Source organism: Muntiacus reevesi, chromosome X (genome assembly GCF_963930625.1).
Source record: "Muntiacus reevesi chromosome X, mMunRee1.1, whole genome shotgun sequence".
NCBI classification, from domain to species: Eukaryota; Metazoa; Chordata; class Mammalia; order Artiodactyla; family Cervidae; genus Muntiacus; species Muntiacus reevesi.
In genome coordinates, this window is record NC_089271.1 from 47,146,489 (window position 1) to 47,168,447 (window position 21,959).

Below are 21,959 nucleotides of genomic sequence, written 5' to 3' on the forward strand. Positions count from 1 at the left end.
CTGTCGTCCCCTTCTCCTATTGCCTTCAATCTTTCCCAGCATCAGGGTGTTTTCAAATAAGTCAGTTCTATGCATCATGTGTCTGAAGTACTGGAGTTTCAGCTTCAGAATCAGTCCTTCCAATGAATATTCAAGATTGATTTCCTTTAGGATGGACTGGTTGGATCTCCTTGCTGTCCAAAGGACACTCAAGATTCTTCTCCAGCACCACAGTAAAAAAGCATCAATTCTTTGGCACTCAGTTTTCCTTGTAATCCAACTCTCACATCCATACATGAGTACAGGAAAAGCCATAGTTGACTAGACAAACCTTTGTTGGCAAAGTAATGTGTCTGTTTTTTAATATGCTGTCTAGGTTGGTCATAACTTTCCTTCCAAAGAGTAAGCATCTTTTATTTATTTATTTTCATTTAATGCAGATTTTATTTTATTTTTTTCCATTTATTTTTATTAGTTTGAGGCTAATTACTTTACAATATTGTAGCGAGTTTTGCCATACATTGACATGAATCAGCCATGGATTTACATGTGTTCCCCATCCCGATCCCCCCTCCCACCTCCCTCTCTACCCGATCCCTCTGGGTCTTCCCAGTGCACCAGCTCTGAGCACTTGTCTCATGCAACCAACCTGGGCTGGTGATCTGTTTCACCCTTGATAGTGTACTTGTTCCAATGCTGTTCTCTCAGAACATCCCACCCTCACCTTCTCCCACAGAGTCTAAAATTCTGTTCTGTATATCTGTGTCTCTTTTTCTGTTTTGCAAATAGGGTTATTGCTACCATATTTTTAAATTCCATATATATGCATTAGTATACTGTATTGGTCTTTATCTTTCTGGCTTACTTCACTCTGTATAATGGGCTCCAGTTTCATCCATCTCATTAGAACTGATTCAAATGAATTCTTTTTAATGCCTAAGTAATATTCTATAGTGTATATGTACCACAGCTTCCTTATCCATTCATCTGCTGATGAGCATCTAGGTTGCTTCCATGTCCTGGCTATTATAAACAGTGCTATGATGAACATTGGGGTACACGTGTCTCTTTCAGATCTGGTTTTCTCGGTGTATATGCCCAGAAGTGGGATTGCTGGGTCATATGGCAGTTCTATGTCCAGTTTTTTAAGGAATCTCCACACTGTTCTCCATAGTGGCTGTACTAGTTTGCATTCCCACCAACAGTGTAAGAGGGTTCGCTTTTCTCCACACCCTCTCCAGCATTTATTGCTTGTAGACTTTTGGATAGCAGCTATCCTGACTGGTGTATAATGGTACCTCGTGGTTTTGATTTGCATTTCTCTGATAATGAGTGATGTTGAGTATCTTTTCATATGTTTGCTAGCCATCCGTATGTCTTCTTTGGAGAAATGTCTGTTTAGTTCTTTTTCCCAGTTTTTGATTGGGTCATTTATTTTTCTGGAATTGAGCTGCAGGAGTTGCTTGTATATTTTTGAGATTAATCCTTTGTCTGTTGCTTCTTTTGCTATTATTTTCTCCCATTCTGAAGGCTGTCTTTTCACCTTGCTTATGGTTTCCTTTGTTGTGCAAAAGCTTTTAAGTTTCATTAGGTCCCATTTGTTTATTTTTGCTTTTATTTCCAATACTCTTGGAGGTGGGTCATAGAGGATCCTGCTGTGATTTATGTCAGAGAGTGTTTTGCCTATGTTCTCCTCTAGGAGTTTTATAGTTTCTGGTCTTACCTTTAGATCTTTAATCCATTTTGAGTTTATTTTTGTGTATGGTGTTAGAAAGTGTTCTAGTATCATCCTTTTCCAAGTGGTTGACCAGTTTTCCCAGCACCACTTGTTAAAGAGGTTGTCTTTTTTCCATTGTATATCCTTGCCTCCTTTGTCAAAGATAAGGTGTCCGTAGGTTCGTGGATTTATCTCTGGGCTTTCTATTCTTTTCCATTGATCTATATTTCTGTCTTTGTGCCAGTACCATACTGTCGATTAAGCGTCTTTTAATTTCATATCTGCAGTCACCATCTGCAATAATTTTGGAGCCAAAAAAATAAATATATAAATTCAGCAACTGTTTCCACTGTTTCCCCATCTATTTGCCGTGAAGTGCTGGGACTGGATGCCATGATCTTAGTTTTCTGAATGTTGAGGTTTAAGCCAGCTTTTTCACTCTCCTCTTTCACTTTTATCTAGAGGCTCTTTAGTTCTTCTTCACTTTCTGCAATAAGGGTGGTGTCATCTTCATATCTGAGGTTATTAATATTTCTCTGGCAATCTTGATGTACTATGCATATAAGTGAAATAAGCTAGGTGACAATATATAGCCTTACCATACTCCTTTTTTTATTTGGAACCAGTCTGTTGTTCCATGTCCAGTTCTAACGGTTGCTTCCTGACCTGCATACAGATTTCTCAACAGGCAAGTCAGGTGGTCTGGTATTCACACCTCTTTCAGAATTTTCCACAGTTTATTGTGATACATGCAGTAAAATCTTTGGCGTAGTCAATAAAGCAGAAGTAGATGTTTTTCCGGAACTCTTTTGCTTTTTCGATGGTCTAGCGGATGTTGACCATTTGATCTCTGGTTCTTCTGCTTTTTTAAAATCCAGCTTGACCTTCTGGAAGTTCATGGTTCACGTATTGCTGAAGCCTGGCTTGGAGAATTTCAAGCATTACTTTACTAGCATGTGAAATGACTGCAATTGTGTGGTAGTTTGAGCATTTTTTGGCATTGCCTTCCTTTGAGATTTGAATGAAAACTGGTCTTTTCCAGTACTGTGGCTGCTGCTGAGTTTTCCAAATTTGCTGGCATATTGAGTGCAGCACTTTCACAGCATCATCTTTTAGGATTTGAAATAGCTCAACTGGAAATTCATCACCTCCACTACCTTTGTTTGTAGTGATGGCTCCTAAGGCCCACTTGACTTCACATTCCAGGATGCCTGGCTCTAGGTGAGTGATCACACCATCATGTTTATGTGGGTTGTGAAGATCTTTTTTGTATAGTTCCTCTGTGTATTCTTGTCACCCCTTCTTAATATCTTCTGCTTCTGTTATGTCCATATGATTTCTGTCCATTTTTGTGTCCATCTTTGTATGAAATATTCCCTTAGTATCTCTAATTTTCTTGAATAGATCTCTAGTCTTTCTCAATCTTTTGCTTTTCTCTATTTCTTTGCCCTGATCGTTGAGTAATGCTTTCTTACCCCTCTTGGTTTTTCTTGAAACTCTGCATTCAAATGGATATACCTTTCCTTTTCTCCTTCTCCTTCCACTTCTCTTCTATTCGCAGCTATTTGTAAGGCCTCCTCAGACAACTGTTTGCTTTTTTGCATTTCTTTTTCTTGGGGTTGGTCTTGATCCCTGTCTCCTGTACAATGTCACAAACCTCTCTCCATAGTTCATCAGGCACTCTATCTGATCTAGTCCCTTAAATATATTTCTCACTTCAACTGTATAATTGTAAAGGATTTGATTTAAATGATACCTGAATGGTCTAGTGGTTTTCCCTACTTTCTTCAGTTTAAGCCTGACTTTGGCAATGAGGAGTTTATGATATGAGCCACAGTCAGCTTCTGGTCTTCTTTTTGCTGACTGTATAGAGCTTCTCCATCTTTGGCTGCAAGGAATTTAATCAATCTGATTTCGGTGTTGCCATCTGGTGATGTCCATGTGTAGAGTCTTATCTTGTATTGTTGGAAGAGTGGTGCTGTGATCAGTGCGTTCTCTTGGCAAAACTCTATTAGCCTTTGCCCTGCTTAATTCTGTCCTCCACAGCCAAATTTGCCTCTTACTCCAGGTATTTCTTGAGTTCCTACTTTTGCATTTGAGTCCCCTATCATGGAAATGACATCTTTTTTGGGTGTTAGTTCTAAATGGTCTTGTAGGTCTTCATAGAATTGTTCAACTTCAGCTTCTTCAGTGTTACTTGTTGGGTTAGCATTTGCCTTACATAATGCTGCCCCCCTATGTTGGGTGCATATATATTTATAATTGGTGTATCTTCTTCTTGGATTGATCCTTTGATCATTACATTCAGTTCCGTTCGGTCGATCAGTCATGTCCAACTCTTTGCAACCCCATGGAGAGCAGAAGCCAGGCCTTCTTGTCCACCACCATCTCCCCGAAATTTTCCCAAACTCATGTTCATTGAGTTGGTGATGCCATCCAACCATTTCATCCTCTGTCATTCCCTTTCCTTCTTGCCTTCAATCTTTCCCAGCATTAGGGTTTTTTGTAATGAGTCAGCTCTTCATATCAGGTGGCCAAAATATTGGAATTTCAGCTTCAACATCAGTCCTTCTTACAAACACACAGAACTTATCTCCTTTTGGATTGACTGGATTGATTTCCTTGCAATCCAAGGGACTCTCAAGAGTCTTCTCCAACACCACAGGTCTTCTTTTTATTTTTTCATGGCCTTTATTTCAAAGTCTATTATATCTGATATAATTATTACTACTTCTGCTTTCTTTTTGTCTCCATTTGCATGAAATATTTTTTTCCCAGCCTTTCACTTTAAGTCTGTATGTGTCCCTTCTTTTGAGGTGGGTCTCTTGTAAACAGCATATATAGGGGCCTTGTTTTTGTATCCATTCAGTCAGTCTTTGTCTTTTGTTTCGGGCATTCATCCCATTTACATTTAAGATAATTATTGATAAATATGATCTTGTTGCCATTTACTTTGTTGTTTTGGCTTCAAGTTTGTAAACCTTTTCTGTGTTTCCAGTCTAGAGAAGATCCTTTAGCACTTGTTGGAGAGTTGGTTTGTGGTGTTGAATTCTCTCAGCTTTTGCTTGCCTGTAAAGCTTTTGACTTCTCCTTCATATTTGAGTGAGGTTCTTGCTGGGTATAGTAATCTGGGTTGTAAGTTTTTCCCTTTCATCACTTTAAGTATGTCCTGCCAATTCCCTTCTGGCCTGAAGAGTTTCTATCGAAAGATCAGCTGTTATCCTTATGGGAATCCCCTGATGTGTTATTTGTTTCCTTTAGCTTGCTGCTTTTAATCTTTTCTCTTTGTGTTTGATCTTCGTTAATTTTATTAATATGTGTCTTGGAGTATTTTGCCTTGGGTTTATCTTGTTTGGGACTCTCTTGGGTCTCTTGGACTTGGGTGCCTCTTTCCTTGCCCATTTTAGGGAAGTTTTCAACTATTATCTCCTCAAGTATTTTCTCATGGTCTTTCTTTTTGTCTTCTTCTGGGACTCCTATAATTCAAGTGTTATGGCATTTAACATTGTCCCAGAGGTCTCTGAGATTGTCCTCATTTCTTTTAATTCTTTTTTCTTTTTTCCTCTCTGCTTCATTTATTTCCACCGTTCTATCTTTCACCTCAGTTATCCTATCTTCTGCCTCAGCTATTCTACCGTTGGTTCCCTCCAGAATGCTTTTGATCCCAGTTACTGCATTATTATTATTGACTGATTTTTTTTTATTTCTTCTAGATCCTTGTTAAACATTTCCTGTATCTTCTCAATCCTTGCCTCTAGTCTATTTATCTGTAACTCCATTTTGTTTCCAAGATTTTGGATCATCTTTACTATCATTAATCTGAATAACTTTTCAAGTAGACTCCCTATCTCCTCCTCTTTTGCTTGGTTTGGTGTGCGTTTATCATGTTCTTTTACCTGTTGAATATTTCTGTGCATTTTCATTTTGTTTAGATTGTTGTGTTTGGGCTGGCCTTTTTGTAGGCTGGAAGTTTGTGACTCCTCTTTACTGTGGAGGTTGTTCCCTGTGGGTGGGTTTGGATGAGTGGCTTGTCAGGGTTTCCTGGTTAGTGAAGCTTGCATTGGTGTTCTGGTGGATGGAGCTGGATATCTTCTCTATGAGTGCAATGAAGTGTCCAGTAGTGAGTTTTGAGGTGTCTATGGGTTTGGTGTGACTTTGGGCAGCCTGTATTTTAATGCTCAGGGCTGTGTTCCTGCATTGATGGAGAATTAGCATGCTATGTCTTGCTCTCGAACGTGTTGTCCCTTAGGTAGAGCTTGGTTCAGTGTAGTTATGGGAGCTTTTGGATGAGCTCTTGTCAATTAATGTTCCTGGAGTCAGGAGTTTTCTGGTGTTCTCAGTTTTGGATTTAAGCCTCCTGCCTCTGGCATTCAGTTTTATTCTTATAGTAGCCTCAAGATTTCTCCATCCACTCAGGACAGATAATAAAACATCTAGGTTAATGGTGAAAAGACTCTACACAGTGAGGGACATCAAGAGATGTTCCCAGAGTTATGTGGAGAAGAGAAGAGGGAGGAGGGAGATAGAAGTAACCAGGAGAAGAAGAGGGGGAGTCAAAGGGGAGAAAGCAATCGAGCCAGCAATCAGTTCCCTAAGTGTTCTCTAGAGCCCGGAACACCCAGGGAGATTCACAGAGCTAAGTAGAGATGAGAAGGGGAGGAAGGAGATAGAGGTGGCCTGGGGGAGAAAAGGGAGAGTCAAAAGGGGAGAGAGCAATCAAACCTGTAGTCACACCGCCAAGTAAAATTTGGTACTGAAGATTAGATTCTTAAAGATTCAAAATTGATAACAAATACCAAAAAGCAAAGCTTAAAAATCTAGAGTAGAGGTTAGATGTTCAAAAATATAATATTAAAAATACAAAACAAAATCAATCACAAAAATTTTAATGTGTGTGTGTATGAAATTTGCTTTAAAATTAGGGTTTGTTTTTGCAAGGTGATAGTAGATTATCAAGATGAAAATTAAAGGAGCAATAAAGAACTTAAAAATTAAAAACATAATAGTGAAAATATATCTACGGTTTTCTCTGGAGCTGTTGAGGGCAGAGTGGTGTCAGTTCAGTTTCAGATAGTTCCTTTCTCCAGCTTATAGTTCTTCTCAAGGTCTATAGGGCCCTTCCATTGCTTAGTCAATGTTAACTACAGGTTTTTAATCTGTTTCACCTGTCACTTCCAGTGCCGTTCCCTCCTCTTTGTTTATTTTGGGTTCCTCTGTTTGCAAGTCTCTCAAGTGTTTAATTTCCGCCTTAACACAAGGGGGCGAAGGTGATCACTTATTTATGCCTAGGTATTTTATTCTTTTTTGCAATGGTAAACGGTATCACTTTCTTAATTTATAGTTTTGATCTTTCATTGTTAGTGTATAGAAATACAACAGATTTCTGTTTTTTAATTTTGTATCACACAATTTTACCAAATTCATTGTTGAGCTCTAGTAGTTTTATGGTGTGTCTTTAGTATTTTCTATCATGTTTTCTGCAAACAGTGACAGTTTAACTTCTTCTTTCCCACTTTTGAGTTCTTTTATTTCTTTTGCTTCTCTACTTTCCTTAACTAGCACTTCCAAAGCTTTGTTAAATAAAAGTGGCAAGAGTTCCTTCCAGATGATCAAGGAAATGTCTTCAGCTTTTCATTACTGAGTATGACATTAGCTGTAGGCTTGTCATATTTGGCCTTTATTATATTGAGTTAAGTTCCCTCAATGACCACTTTCTGGAGAGTTTTTATCATAAATGGTTGCTACATTTTGTAAAAAAAAAAAAAAAAAAAAAAAGAAATTTCTGCATCTACTGAGATTATCATATGGTTATACACTTCAATTTGTAGCTGTGATGTATCATTTACAGAGACTGAAAAATCTGCATCCTTGGGATGAATCCTACTTGATCATGGTGTATAGTTCTTTTAATGTACTGTTGGATATTGATTGCTAGTATTTTGTTGAGGATTTTTGCATCTATGTTCACCAGTGTTATTGGGCTGTAATTTTCCTTTTTTGTGATATCTGTGTCTGGTTTTGTTATCAAGGTTATACTTGCCTCATAGAATAAGTTAGGGAGTTTTCTTTCTTCTGCAATTTTTGGAAATGTTTCAGAAGGATAGGTGTTAGCTCTTCTTTAAACATTTGATGGAATTCACCTGTGAAGCCATCATGTCCTGGACCTTGGTTGTTGGAAGTTTTTAAATAACAATTTCAATTTCACTGTTTGTGATTGACCTGTTAACATTAAAAAAAAAAATCTCTTCCTTGTTTAGCCTTGGAATGTTGTGTCTGTCTAAGGGTTTGTCCATTTCTTCTAGGCTGTCCATTTTATTGGCATATAGTTGCTTGTGAAAGCCCTTCAGTTGTGTCTGACTCTTTGCCACCCCATAGTCTGTAGCCTGCTAGCTTCCTTTGTGCATGGAATTCTCCAGGAAAGAATACTGGAGTCAGTAGTTGTTCTCTTTCTTCTCCAGGGGATCTTCCCAACCCAGCAATCAAACCCAGGTCTCCTGAATTTCAGGTGGATTATTTAAAATCTGAACCACCAGATGGCAGAGGAATAGGATGGGGAGACCACTTTCTCCCCCACAAATTCATCAAAAGATCATTTGAATGCTGAGCAACTTTTACAAAATAACTTCTGAACCACTGGCAGAGGACACCAGGCACCTAGAAAGGCAGCCCATTCTCTTTGAAAGGAAGTAGGACAAAATATTAAAGACAAAAAGAGAGACAAAAGAGTTAGGAATGGAGACCTCTCCAGGGGAGAGAGTCGTGAAGGAGAAGTTCCAAACAGCAGGAAACCCTCTCACCAGCAGGTCTGTGGGGAGTTTTGGAATCTCAGAGGGAAACATAACTAGGAGGGGGAAAAAATACAGAGTACGTGCCTAACTGGAACTCCCAGCAGAGAAGTAGCCCAGACACTTGTGTCTGTCACAAGTGAGTGGGGACTGAAAGGGAGACATGTGTTGCATGCTTAGGGTAAGGACTGGGCCTGAATGCTCTGAGGACAATCTGAAGGAGCTAATGTGAGATAGCAACCTAAACTGTGTGATATCCAGAGAGAGAAGAGAGAGAGAGAGAGAGAGAGAGAGAGAGAGAGAGAGAGAGAGAGAGAGAGAGACCTTTCCCATGGAAAGCTCTAACCTAAGGTGCAGCCTGGTCCGCTCGCAGCAGAAATAATTGAGAGAATACCAAAGGCAAGCTAGCCGGCTGTGGATCGGCCCATCCTCCCACCGGAGGCAGAGAGGCAGGCCGGCGACAGCCAGATCCAGAAGGCAAGGGGCAGTTTCGGCCCCAGAGATGGTATCTTTCACCAAACTGTGAGCAGGCTCCCAGATGCTAACCAAGTCTTCCTAGGATCCTGGATGGGGAACACGTGTATACCCATGGTTGATTCATATCAATGTATGGCAAAAATCACTATAATATTGTAAAATAATTAACCTCCAATTAAAATAAATGCATTAATTAAAAAATAAAAATTAAAAAAGAAAGAAAAAAAGTCTGAACCACCAGGGAAGTCCATAGTTACTTGTCATAGCCTCTTATGATCTTTTCTATTTCTACAGTGTCCATTGTAGCTTCTCTTATTTCATTTCTAACTTTACTGACTTGATTCTTCTAGCTTTTTTCTTTATAAGTTTGGCTAAAGTAGTATCAATTTTGTCTGTCTTCACTAAGAACTGGTATTATTTTCATTGATCTTTGCTATTGTTTCTTTGTCTCTATTGTGTTTATTTCTTCTCTGATCTTTATGATTTCTTCCTTCTACTAACACTAGATTTTATTTATTCTTTCTCTAGTTTGTTTATCTAACCTTAAAAAGTTGGATTAAAAATTTACCGAGCATGGCCCTGCCCACTATAGCAAGACCCAGTTTTACCCATAGCCAGTCCCTCTCATCAGGAAGCTTCCACAAGCCTCTTATCCTCATCCATCAGAGGGCAGACAGAATGAAAACCACAATCACAGAAAACTAACCAAACTGATCACATGGATCACAATCTTGTCTAACTCATTGAAACTATAAGCCATGCCATGTAGGGCCACTCAAGATGGACGGGCCATGGTGGAGAGTTCTGACAAAATGTGACCCACTGGAGAAGGGAATGGCAAACCACTTCAGCATTCTAGCCTTGAGAACCCCATGAACAGTATGAAAAGACAAAAAGATATGACATTGAAAGATGAACTCCCCAGGTCAAGTAGGTGTCCAATAGGCTACTGGAGAAAAACAGAAAAAATAGCTTGAGAAGGAATGAGGAAGCCAAAGAAGAAACAATGCCCAGTAGTGGATGTGTCTAATGGAGGAAGTAAAGTCCAATGCTATAAAGAACAACATTGCATAGGAATCGTGAACAATATTGCATAGGAATCTGGAATGTTAGGGCTCCCCCCATAGCTCAGTTGATAAAGAGTCTACCTGCAATGCAATGCAGGAGACTTGGGTTCAATTCCTAGCACAGGAAGATCCCCTGAGAAGGAAATGACAATCCATTCCAGTATTCCTGTATGGAGAATACAGTGGAAAAAGGAGCATTGCAGGCTACAGTCTATGGGGTTGCAAGAGTCGGACAGGACTGAGGACGAAGCACAAACTGGAATGTTAAGTCAAGGTAAACTGGAAGTGTTAAAACAGGAGATGGCAAGAGTGAGCACCCACATTTAAGGAAGCAGTGATCTGGAATGGATGAAATGAATACAGACGACTATTATATTTTATTTTTTATATATTTTATTATATTTTCAAGAAAACGTCTATTTCTGCTTTATTGTTTATGCCAAAGCCTGTGATTGTGTGTATCACCACAAATCATGGACACTTCTGAAAGAGTTGGAAATACCGGAACCCTTGACCTGCCTCTTGAGAAATCTGTATGCAGGTCAAGAAGCAATAGTTAGAACCGGACACTGAACAACAGACTGGTTCCAAATTGGGAAAGGAGTATGACAAGGCTATAAATTGTCACCCTGGTCTTGAACTTATATGCAGAGTTCAGTTCAGTTCAGTTCAGTCCCTCAGTCGTGTCCAATTTTTTGCGACCCCATGAATCGCAGCATGCCAGGCCTCCCTGTCCAACACCAACTCCCAGAGATTACTCAAACTCATGTCCATCAAGTCGATGATGATATCCAGCCATCTAATCTTCTGTCGTCCCCGTCTCCTCCTTTCCCCAATCCCTCCCAACATCAGGGTCTTTTCTAATGAGTCAACTCTTCGCATGAGGTGGCCAAAGTATTGGAGTTTCATCTTCAACTCCAGTCCCTCCAATGAACACCCAGGACTGATCTCATTTAGGATGGACTGGTTGGATCTCCTTGCAGTCCAAGGAATTCTTAAGAGTCTTCTCCAACACCACAATTCAAAAGCATCAATTTTTCAGTGCTCAGCTTTCTTCACAGTCCAACTCTCACATCCATACATGACCACTGGAAAAACCATAACCTTGATTAGACAGACCTTTGTTGGCCAAGTAATGTCTCTGCTTTTTATGTTTTTTTTTTTTTATTTTTTTTTCATTTATTTTTATTAGTTGGAGGCTAATTACTTTACAATATTGTAGTGGGTTTTGTCATACATTGACATGAATCAGCCATGGAGTTACATGTATTCCCCATCCCGATCCCCCCTCCCACATCCCTCTCCACCCGATTCCTCTGGGTCTTCCCAGTGCACCAGGCCCGAGCACTTGTCTCATGCATCCAACCTGGGCTGGTGATCTGTTTCACTATAGATAATATACATGTTTCGATGCTGTTCTCTCGAAACATCCCACCCTCGCCTTCTCCCACAGGGTCCAAAAGTCTGTTCTGTACATCTGTGTCTCTTTTTCTGTTTTGCATATAGGGTTATCATTACCATCTTTCTAAATTCTATATATATGTGTTAGTATGCTGTAATGTTCTTTATCTTTCTGGCTTACTTCACTCTGTATAATGGGCTCCAGTTTCATCCATCTCATTAGAACTGATTCAAATGAATTCTTTTCAATGGCTGAGTAACATTCCATGGTGTATATGTACCACAACTTCCTTATCCATTTGTCTGCTGATGGGCATCTAGGTTGCTTCCATGTACTGGCTATTATAAACAGTGCTGCGATGAACATTGGGGTGCACGTGTCTCTTTCAGATCTGGTTTCCTTAGTGTGTATGCCCAGAAGTGGGATTGCTGGGTCATATGGCAGTTCTATGTCCAGTTTTTTAAGGAATCTCCACACTGTTCTCCATAGTGGCTGTACTAGTTTGCATTCCCACCAACAGTGTAAGAGGGTTCGCTTTTCTCCACACCCTCTCCAGCATTTATTGCTTGTAGACTTTTGGATAGCAGCCATCCTGACTGGCGTGTAATGGTACCTCATTGTGGTTTTGATTTGCATTTCTCTGATAATGAGTGATGTTGAGTATCTTTCCATATGTTTGTTAGCCATCTGTATCTGTATGTCTTCTTTGGAGAAATGTCTGTTTAGTTCTTTTTCCCATTTTTTGATTGGGTCATTTATTTTTCTGGAATTGAGCTGCAGGAGTTGCTTGTATGTTTTTGAGATTAATCCTTTGTCTGTTGCTTCATTTGCTATTATTTTCTCCCAATCTGAGGGCTGTCTTTTCACCTTGCTTATAGTTTCCTTTGCTGTGCAAAAGCTTTTAAGTTTCATTAGGTCTCATTTGTTTATTTTTGCTTTTATTTCCAATACTCTTGGAGGTGGGTCATAGAGGATCCTGCTGTGATTTACGTCGGAGAGTGTTTTTCCTATGTTCTCCTCTATGAGTTTTAAAGTTTCCGATCTTACATTTAGATCTTTAATCCATTTTGAGTTTATTTTTGTGTATGGTGTTAGAAAGTGTTCTAGTTTCATTCTTTTATAAGTGGTTGACCAGTTTTCCCAGCACCACTTGTTAAAGAGGTTGTCTTTTTCCATTGTATATCCTTGTCCCCTTTGTCGAAGATAAGGTGTCCGTAGGTTCGTGGATTTATCTCTGGGCTTTCTATTCTTTTCCATTGACCTATATTTCTGTCTTTGTGCCAGTACCACACTGTCTTGATGACTGTGGTTTTGTAGTAGAGCCTGAAGTCAGACCGGTTGATTCCTCCAGTTCCATTCTTCTTTCTCAAGATTACTTTGGCTATTCGAGGTATTTTGGATTTCAATACAAATTGTGAAATTATTTGTTCTAGTTCTGTGAAAAATACCATTGGTAGCTTGATAGGGATTGTATTTAATCTATAGATTGCTTTAGGTAGTATAGTCATTTTGAAAATAATGATTCTTTAAATCCATGAACACGGTATATTTCTCCATCTGTTTGTGTCATCTTTGATTTCTTTCATCAGTGTTTTATACTTTTCTATGTATAGGTCTTTTGTTTCTTTAGGTAGATATACTCCGAAGTATTTTATTCTTCTTGTTGCAATGGTGAATGGTATTGTTTTCTTAATTTCACTTTGTGTTTTCTCATTGTTAGTGTATAGGGATGCAAGGGATTTCTGTGTGTTAATTTTATGTCTTGCAACTTTACTATATTCATTGATTAATTCTAGTAATTTTCTGGTGGAGTCTTTAGCGTTTTCTAGGTAGAGGATCATGTCATCTGCAAACAGCGAGTGTTTCATTTCTTCTTTTCCTATCTGGATTCCTTTTACTTCTTTTTCTGCTCTGATTGCTGTGGCCAAAACTTTCAAAATTATGTTGAATAGTAGTGGTGAGAGTGGGAACCCTTGTCTTGTTCCTGATTTCAGGGGAAATGCTTTCAATTTTTCACCATTGTGGGTAATGCTTGCTGTGAGTTTGTCATATATAGCTTTTATTATGTTGAAGTATGTTCCTTCTATTCCTGCTTTCTGGAGAGTTTTAATCATAAATGGGTGGTGAATTTTGTCAAAGGCTTTCTCTGCATCTATTGAGATAATCATATGGATTTTATCTTTCAATTTGTTAATCTGGTGTATTATGTTGATTGATTTGTGGATATTAAAGAATCCTAGCATTCCCAGGATAAAGCCCCCTTGGTCATGGTATATGATTTTTTAAATATATTGTTGGATTCTGTTTGCTAGAATTTTGTTAAGGATTTTTGCATCTATGTTCATCAGTGATATTGGCCTGTAGTTTTCTTTTTTTGTGGCATCTTTGTCTGGTTTTGGAATTAGGGTGATGGTGGCCTCATAGAATGAGTTTGGAAGTTTAGTTTCTTCTGCAATTTTCTGAAAGAGTTTGAGTAAGATAGGTGTTAGCTCTTCTCTAATTTTTTGTAGAATTCAGCTGTGAAGCCATTTGGTCCTGGTCTTTTCTTTGCTGGAAGATTTCTGACTACAGTTTCAATTTCCTTGCTTGTGATGGGTCTGATAAGATCTTCTATTTCTTCCTGGTTCAGTTTTGGAAAGTTATACTTTTCTAAGAATTTGTCCATTTCTTCCAAGTTGTCCATTTTATTGGCATAGAGCTGCTGGTAGTAGTCTCTTATGATCCTTTGTATTTTAGTGTTGTCGGTTGTGATCTCTCCATTTTCATTTCTAATTTTGTTAATTTGGTTCTTCTCTCTTTGTTTATTAATGAGTCTTGCTAATGGTTTGTCAATTTTGTCTATTTAAAAAAAAAAAAACAACTTTTAGCTTTGTTGATTTTTGCTATGATCTCTTTAGTTTCTTTTGCATTTATTTCTGCCCTAATGTTTAAGATTTCTTTCCTTCTACTAACCCTGGGGTTCTTCATTTCTGCCTTCTCTAGTTGCTTTAGGTGTAGATTTAGGTTATTTATTTAGCTTTTTTCTTGTTTCTTGAGGTAAGCCTGTATTGCTATGAACTTTCCCCTTAGCACTGCTTTTACAGTGTCCCATAGGTTTTGGGTTGTTGTGTTTTCATTTTCTTTCATTTCTATGCATACTTTGATTTCTTTTTTGATTTCTTCTGTGATTTGTTGGTTATTCAGAAGCGTGTAATTTAGCCTCCATATGTTTCAATTTTTAACATTTTTTTCCTGTAATTGAGATCTATTCTTACTGCACTGTGGTCAGAAAAGATGGCTGGAATGATTTCAATTTTTTTGAATTTTCCAAGACTGGATTTATGGCCCAGGATGTGATCTATTCTGGAGAAGGTTCCGTGTGTACTTGAGAAAAAGGTGAAGTTAATTATTTTGGGGTGAAATGTCCTATAGATATCAATTAGGTCTAGCTGGTCCATTGTGTCATTTAAAGTTTGTGTTTCCTTGTTAATTTTCTGTTTAGTTGATCTATCCATAGTTGTGAGTGGGGTATTAAAATCTCCCACTATTATTGTGTTATTGATAATTTCCTCTTTCATGCTCATTAGCATTTGCCATACATATTGTGGTGCTCCTATGTTGGGTGCATATATATTTATAAGTGTTATATCTTCTTCTTGGATTGATCCTTTGATCATTATGTAGTGTCCTACTTTGTCTCTTTTCACATCCTTTATTTGAAAGTCTATTTTATCTTATATGAGTATTGCGACTTCTGCTTTCTTTTGTTCTCTGTTTGCATGAAATATTTTTTTCCAGCCCTTCACTTTTAGTCTGTATGTGTCTCTTGTTTTGAGGTGGGTCTCTTGTAGACAGCATATATAGGGGTCTTGTTTTTGTATTCATTCAGCCAGTCTTTGTCTTTTGGTTGGGGCATTCAACCCATTAACATTTAAGGTAATTATTGATAGGTGTGGTCCCGTTGCCATTTACTTTGTTGTTTTGGGTTCACGTTTATACAACCTTTCTGTGTTTCCTGTTTAGAGAAGATCCTTTAGCATTTGTTGAAGAGCTGGTTTGGTGGTGCTGAATTCTCTCAGCTTTTGCTTGTCTGTAAAGCTTTTGAATTCTCCTTCATATCTGAATGAGATCCTTGCTGGGTACAGTAATCTAGCTTGTGGGTTATTCTCTTTCATTACTTTAAGTATAAACTGCCATGCCCTTCTGGCCTGGACAGTTTCTATTTATAGATCAGCTGTTATGCTTATGGGAATCCCCTTGTGTGTTATTTGTTGTTTCTCCGTTTGCTGCTTTTAGTATTTGTTCTTTGTGTTTGATCTTTGTTAATTTGATTAATATGTGTCTTGGGGTGTTTCACCTTGGGTTTATCCTGTTTGGGACTCTCTAGTTTTCTTGGACTTGGGTGGTTATTTCCTTCCCCATTTTAGGGAAGTTTTCAGCTATTATCTCCTCGAGTATTTTCTCATGGCCTTTCTTTTTGTCTTCTTCTTCTGGGACTCCTATGATTCGAATGTTGGGGCATTTCACATTGTCCCAGAGGTCCCTGAGGTTGTCCTCATTTCTTTTGATTCTTTTTTTTTTTTTCCTCTCTGCTTCATTTATTTCCACCATTTTATCTTCTACCTCACTTATCCTATCTTCTGTCTCCATTATTCTACTCTTGGTTCCCTCCAGAGTGTTTTTGATCTCATTTATTTCATTATTCATTTTTAATTGACTCTTTTTTATTTCTTCTAGGTCTTTATTAAACATTTCTTTCATCTTCTCAGTTTTTGTCTCCTGGCTATTTATCTGTAACTCCGTTTTGTTTTCAAGATTTTGGATCATTTTTATTACTATTTTTCTAAATTCTTTTTCAGGTAGATTCCCTATCTCCTCCTCTTTTGTTTGACTAGGTGGTCATTTTTCATGTTCCTTTACCTGTTGAGTATTTCTCTGCCTTTTTATCTTGTTTAGATTGCTGTGTCTCGAGTGGGCTTGCTATATTCTGGAGGTCTGTCGTTCCTTTTTATTGTGGAGATTTTACCCAGTGGGTGGGGTTGGACGATTGGCTTGTCAAGGTTTCCTGGTTAAGGAAGCTTGCGTTGGTGTTCTGGTGCATGGAACTAGATTTCTTCTCTCTGGAGTGCAATGGAGTGCCCAGTAATGGGTTTTGAAATGGGTCTATGTGTTAGGTGTGACTTTGGGCAACCTGTATGCTGACGCTCAGGGCTATATTCCTACATTGCTGGAGAATTTGCATGGTATGTCTTGCTCTGAAACTTACTGGTTCTTGGGTGGTGGTTGATTTCAGTGTAGGTATGGGGGATTTTGGACGGTCTCTTTAACATTAACATTACTTAATGTTCCATGTAGTCAGGAGTTTTCTGGTGTTCTCAGGTTTTGGGCTTAAGTCTCCTGCCTTTGGATTTCAGTTTTATTCTTCCAGTAGTCTCAAGACTTCTCCATCTATACAGCACTGATAATAAAACTTCTAGGTTAATGGTGAAAAGATTCTCCCCTATGAGGGACACCCAGAGAGGTTCACAGAGTTACATGAAAAAGAGGAGAGGGAGGAGGGAGATAGAGATGAGCAGGTGGAGAAAAAGAGGGACTCAAGAGGAGAGAGACAGATCTACGAAGTTGTCTGTTCCCAGAGTGTTCTCCGTAGCCCAGACACCCACAAAGATTCACAGAATTGGATTGGGAAGAGAAGGGGAAAGGAGGAAATAGAGGTGTTCTGAGGTAGAAAGCAGAGAGTCAAAATTGGGAGAGAGTCATCAACACACTCCTGAATCAAAATTGGAGCTGAATATTGGTTTCTTAAATGTCCAAAATTTATATCACATACTGAAAAACAAAGATTAAAAATCTAGAGTAGAGGTTAGACTCTTAAAAATACAATATTAAAAACAAAACAAAAACATAAAAAAATTTAAAATATATATGAAGTTCAGTTTAAAAATAGGGCTTCTCTCTCTTTTTTTTTTTTTTTTTTGCAAGGTTATAGTGTAATGAAAATGAAAATTAAGGAGTAGTAGAGGAGTAATAGAGGAGTTTAAAAGGAAATTAGCAAAAAAGAAAAAAGAAAAAAAAAACAAGAGAAAAAATTTTTTTCCTAATTAAAAAAATCATAAAAATCTATGAAAATGAAAGTTAAAGAGTAATGCGGGAGTAATAGGAAATTTTAAAAGAAAATAATAGAGGAAAAATAAAAAAGAAAAGGAAAAGATATTTTAATGAAATAAAAAGTAAAAATATATCTAGAAATTTCTCTGAGGCTGTTGCAGTCAGTGTGGGTTTAGTTCAGTTTCAGATAGCTCCTCGTTCCAGCTTACACTTCTCAATATATATAGGCCCCTTCTGGTGTAGTCAGTGTTCTCTACAGGGATTTTAATCTGCCGTACCAGTCCCTTCTGATGCAGTTCCCTTTATTTGGCTTCTGTTTGCCGGTCTCTTCAGTGCCTAATTTTTGCCGTGACACAGGCGGGCGGAGGAGGTCTCTTGTTCAGGTTGCTAGTTCTGTCGCCCTGTGGGGAGGGACTGTCGCTGCTTTCCCTGTCTACACTGCTCAGGCTCCTGGCTGCTCTATATGGAGCGTGCCCTTTGCTGCACGTCGTTCCAGTCCTCGGGTGTTCCACAAAAGCCTGGACTCGGCTGCACCTGCGTTTTGTGCCTTCCCCGGCCCAAGCAGCTCAGGCAACCAGGAGCTTGACGGGCGCACTCTCCCCGGGTGCGGCGCGCCTTCTCCCCTCTGCAGTCTCAGCCTGAGTTTCCTCCCATGCCAGTTGGGTGCGTGCGCCTTCTCCTTTCCGCGTCCCCAGCCCCAGTCCCCATCCACGCCGGTCGGGTGTGTGAGCCCTGTGTCTAGCCACCACCCTCCTGGCAGATGTCAACCATCCAGAATTTCAGGAAGTCTTTGGTCAGAAACTGGAGGCCTGTGTGCAGTGTGGTAGGGGATGCAGTCCTTGGGGCCGAGCCTGCCCCTTTCCCCTCCCCCCTGCCTCCTGCCACCAGCAGAGCTGGGCCAGTTCGCAGCCATCTAGCTCCTCTGGACTTGCTCGGTCCCTTTGTTCTGTGAACAGCCGGCAATATGTTCGGGCTGGTTAATTTTCTCTCTCTCTCTTTTGCTGTCCCCCAGTTTAAGTTGGTAACTCACAAAAGCTCCCTCCGATTGCCCTCAGGGCACTCAGGCCCGGTCCTTACCCTAAGCAATGCCACCCGCTCCTCTCCATTCTGCCCCCACTTGCTGGTGGCGGATGCGGGTGTCTGGGGTACTTTTCTGCTGGAAGTTGCTTTTAGGCACGTAATCTGTGGGTTTTATTTATTTTTCCCATCCCAGTCAGGTTGCTCTCCGAGATTCAAAAATTTCCCCCAGACCCACCAGTGTGAGGGTTTCCTGGTGTTTGGAAACTTCCTCTATTAAGACTCCCTTCTCAGGGTGGATCTCCCTCCCTAGCTCTTTTGTCTCTCTTTTTGTCTTTTATATTTTGTCCTACCGCCTTTTGAAGATAATGGGCTGCTTTCCTGGGAGTCTGATGACCTCACCAACGATCAAAAGTTATTTTGTGAAGTTTGCTCAGCGTTCAATTGTTCTTTTGATGAATTTGTAGGGGAGAAAGTGGTCTCCCCATCCTATTCCTCTGCCATCTTGGCTCCTCTCCCTGTCTCTGCTTTTTAGTATGCTATCTAGGTTGGTCATAACTTTCCTTCCAAGGAGTAAGTGCCTTTTAATTTCATGGCTGCAATCACCATCTACAGTGATTTTGGAGCTCAAAAAAATAAAGTCTGACACTGTTTCCACTGTTTCCCCATCTATTTCCCATGAAGTGATGGGACCGGATGCCATGATCTTAGTTTTCTGAATGTTGAGCTTTAAGCCAACTTTTTCACTCTCCTCTTTCACTTTCATCAAGAGGCTCTTTAGTTCCTCTTCACTTTCTGCCGTAAGGGTGGTGTCATCTGCCTATCTGAGGTTATTGATATTTCTCCCAGCAATCTTGATTCCAGCTTGTTCTTCCTCCAGCCCAGCATTTCTCATAGTGTACTCTGCATATAAGTTAAATAAGCGGAGTGACAATATACAGCCTTGATGTACTCATTTTCCTATTTGGAACCAGTCTGTTGTTCCATGTCCAGTTCTAACTGTTGCTTCCTGATCTGCATATAGATTACTCAAGAGGCAGGTCAGGTGGTCTGGTGTTTCCATCTCTTTCAGAATTTTCCACAGTTTATTGTGATACACAGTCAAAGACTTTGGCATAGTCAATTAAGCAGAAATAGGTGTTTTTTTCTGGAACTCTCTTGCTTTTTCAATGATCCAATGGATGTCGGCGATTTGATCTCTGGTTCCTTTGCCTTTAAAACCAGCTTGAACATCTGGAAATTCACAGTTCACATATTACTGAAGCCTGACTTGGAGAATTTTGAGCATTACTTTACCAGCGTGTGAGATGAGTGCAATTGTGTGGCAGTTTGAGCATTCTTTGGAATTTCCTTTTTTTGGGATTGGAATGAAAGCTAACCTTTCCTATGCAGAGTACATCATACGAAATGCCTGCCTGGATGAAGCAGAAGCTGGAATCAAAATTGCTGGGACAAATATTAATAACATAAGATATGCAGATGACACTACCCTTATGGCAGAAAATGAAGAAGAACTAAAGAGCCTCTTGATGAAAGTGATAGGGGAGAGTGAAAAACCTGGCATAAAACTCAACATTCAAAAAATGAAGATCATGGCATCTGATCCCATCATTTCGTGGCAAATAAATTGGGAGACAATGGAAATAGTGACAGACTTGATTGTCCAAAATCACTGTAGATGGTGATTGCAGCCATGAAATTAAAACATGCTTGATCCTTTGAAGAAAAGCTATGACAAACTTAGACAGTGTATTTAAAAGCAGAGACATCACTTTGCCTACAAAGGTCTGTATAGTCAAAGCTATGTTTTTTTTTCCAGTAGTCATGTATGGATGTGAGAGTTTGAGCACAAAGTGTTCTGAACCCTGAAGAACTGATGTTTTTGAGCTGTGGCTTTGGAGAAGGCTCTTGCAAGTCCCTTGGTCTGCCAGGATATCAAACCTGTCAATCCTAAAGGAAATCATTCCTGAATATTCATTGGAAGGACTGATGCTGAAGCTGAAGATCCAAACTTTGGCCACCTGATGTGAAGAGCTGACTCATTAGAAAAGACCCTGAAGCTGGGAAAGGCTGAAGTCAGGAGAAGTGGATGACAGAGGGCGAGTTGGTTGGATGGAATCAGTGACTCAATGGACACAAGTTTGAACAAGCTCTGGGATATGGTGAAGGACAGGGAAGCCTGGTGTGTTCCAGTCCATGATGTTGCAAAGATCGGACTTGACTGAGTGACTGAACAACTACAAGGGTTAGGTTATTTCTTTTAGGGTCAGGTTGTTTCCTGAGTTAACATTGTATTGCTATAATCTTCCCTTTTAGAACTGTTTTTGTCGAATCCCATAAGTTTCAGATTGTTTTGATTTCATTTTCATTTTTACACTTGGTGGTTTTTTTTTTTTTTTAATTTCCTCTTTGATTTTTTTGGTGACCCATTGGTTGTTCAGTAGCATACTGTTTAGTCTCCACACATTGATGTGTGTTATAGTCTTTTTTCTTTTATTTTTAATATCATAGCACTGTGATCAGAAAAGATGTATAATATGATTTAAATTTTGTTAAATTACTGTTACTTGCCTTCTGGTCAAGCATATGGTAAATTCTTGAGAATCTTCTGTGTGTTCTTATAAAAATATGTATTTTGCTGCTTTTGAATGGAATGCTCTTTAAATATTAATTAAGTCCTTTTGGTCCAATGTGTTATTTAAGGCCTCTGTTTCCTTATTGATTGTCTGGATGATCTGTCCATTGATTAAAGTAGGTTGCTAAAATCCCCCACTAATATTGTGTGTGTAGGAAGCATCACTATGAACAAAGCTAGTGGAGGTGATGGCATTCCAGTTGAGCTATTTCAAATCCTAAAAGATGATGCTCTTAAAGTGCTGCACTCAATATGCCAACAAATTTGGAAAACTTACCAGTGGCCACAGGACTGTAAAAGATCAGTTTTCATCCCAATCTCAAAGAAAGGCAATGCCAAAGAATGCTCAAGCTACCACAAAATTGCACTCATCTCTCACACTAGTAAAGTAATGCTCAAAATTCTCCAAGCCAGGCTTCAACAGTACATGAACCATGAACTTCCAGATGTTCAAGCTGGTTTTAGAGAAAGAAGAGGAACCAGAGATCAAATTGCCAACACCCACTGAATTATCAAAAAAGCAAGAGAGTTCCAGAAAAAAAATTCTAATTCTGCTTTATTGACTATGCCAAAGTTTTTGTGTGGATCACAAGAAACTGTGGAAAATTCCTCAAGAGATGGAAATACCAGACCACCTGACCTGCCTCTTGAGAAATCTGTGTGCAGGTCAGGAAGCAACAGTTAGAACTGGACATGGAAAACAGACTGGTTCCAAATCCAAAAAGGAATATGTCAAGGCAGTATACTGTCACCCTGCTTATTTAACTTATAAATAAAGCTTATATTTATTTAT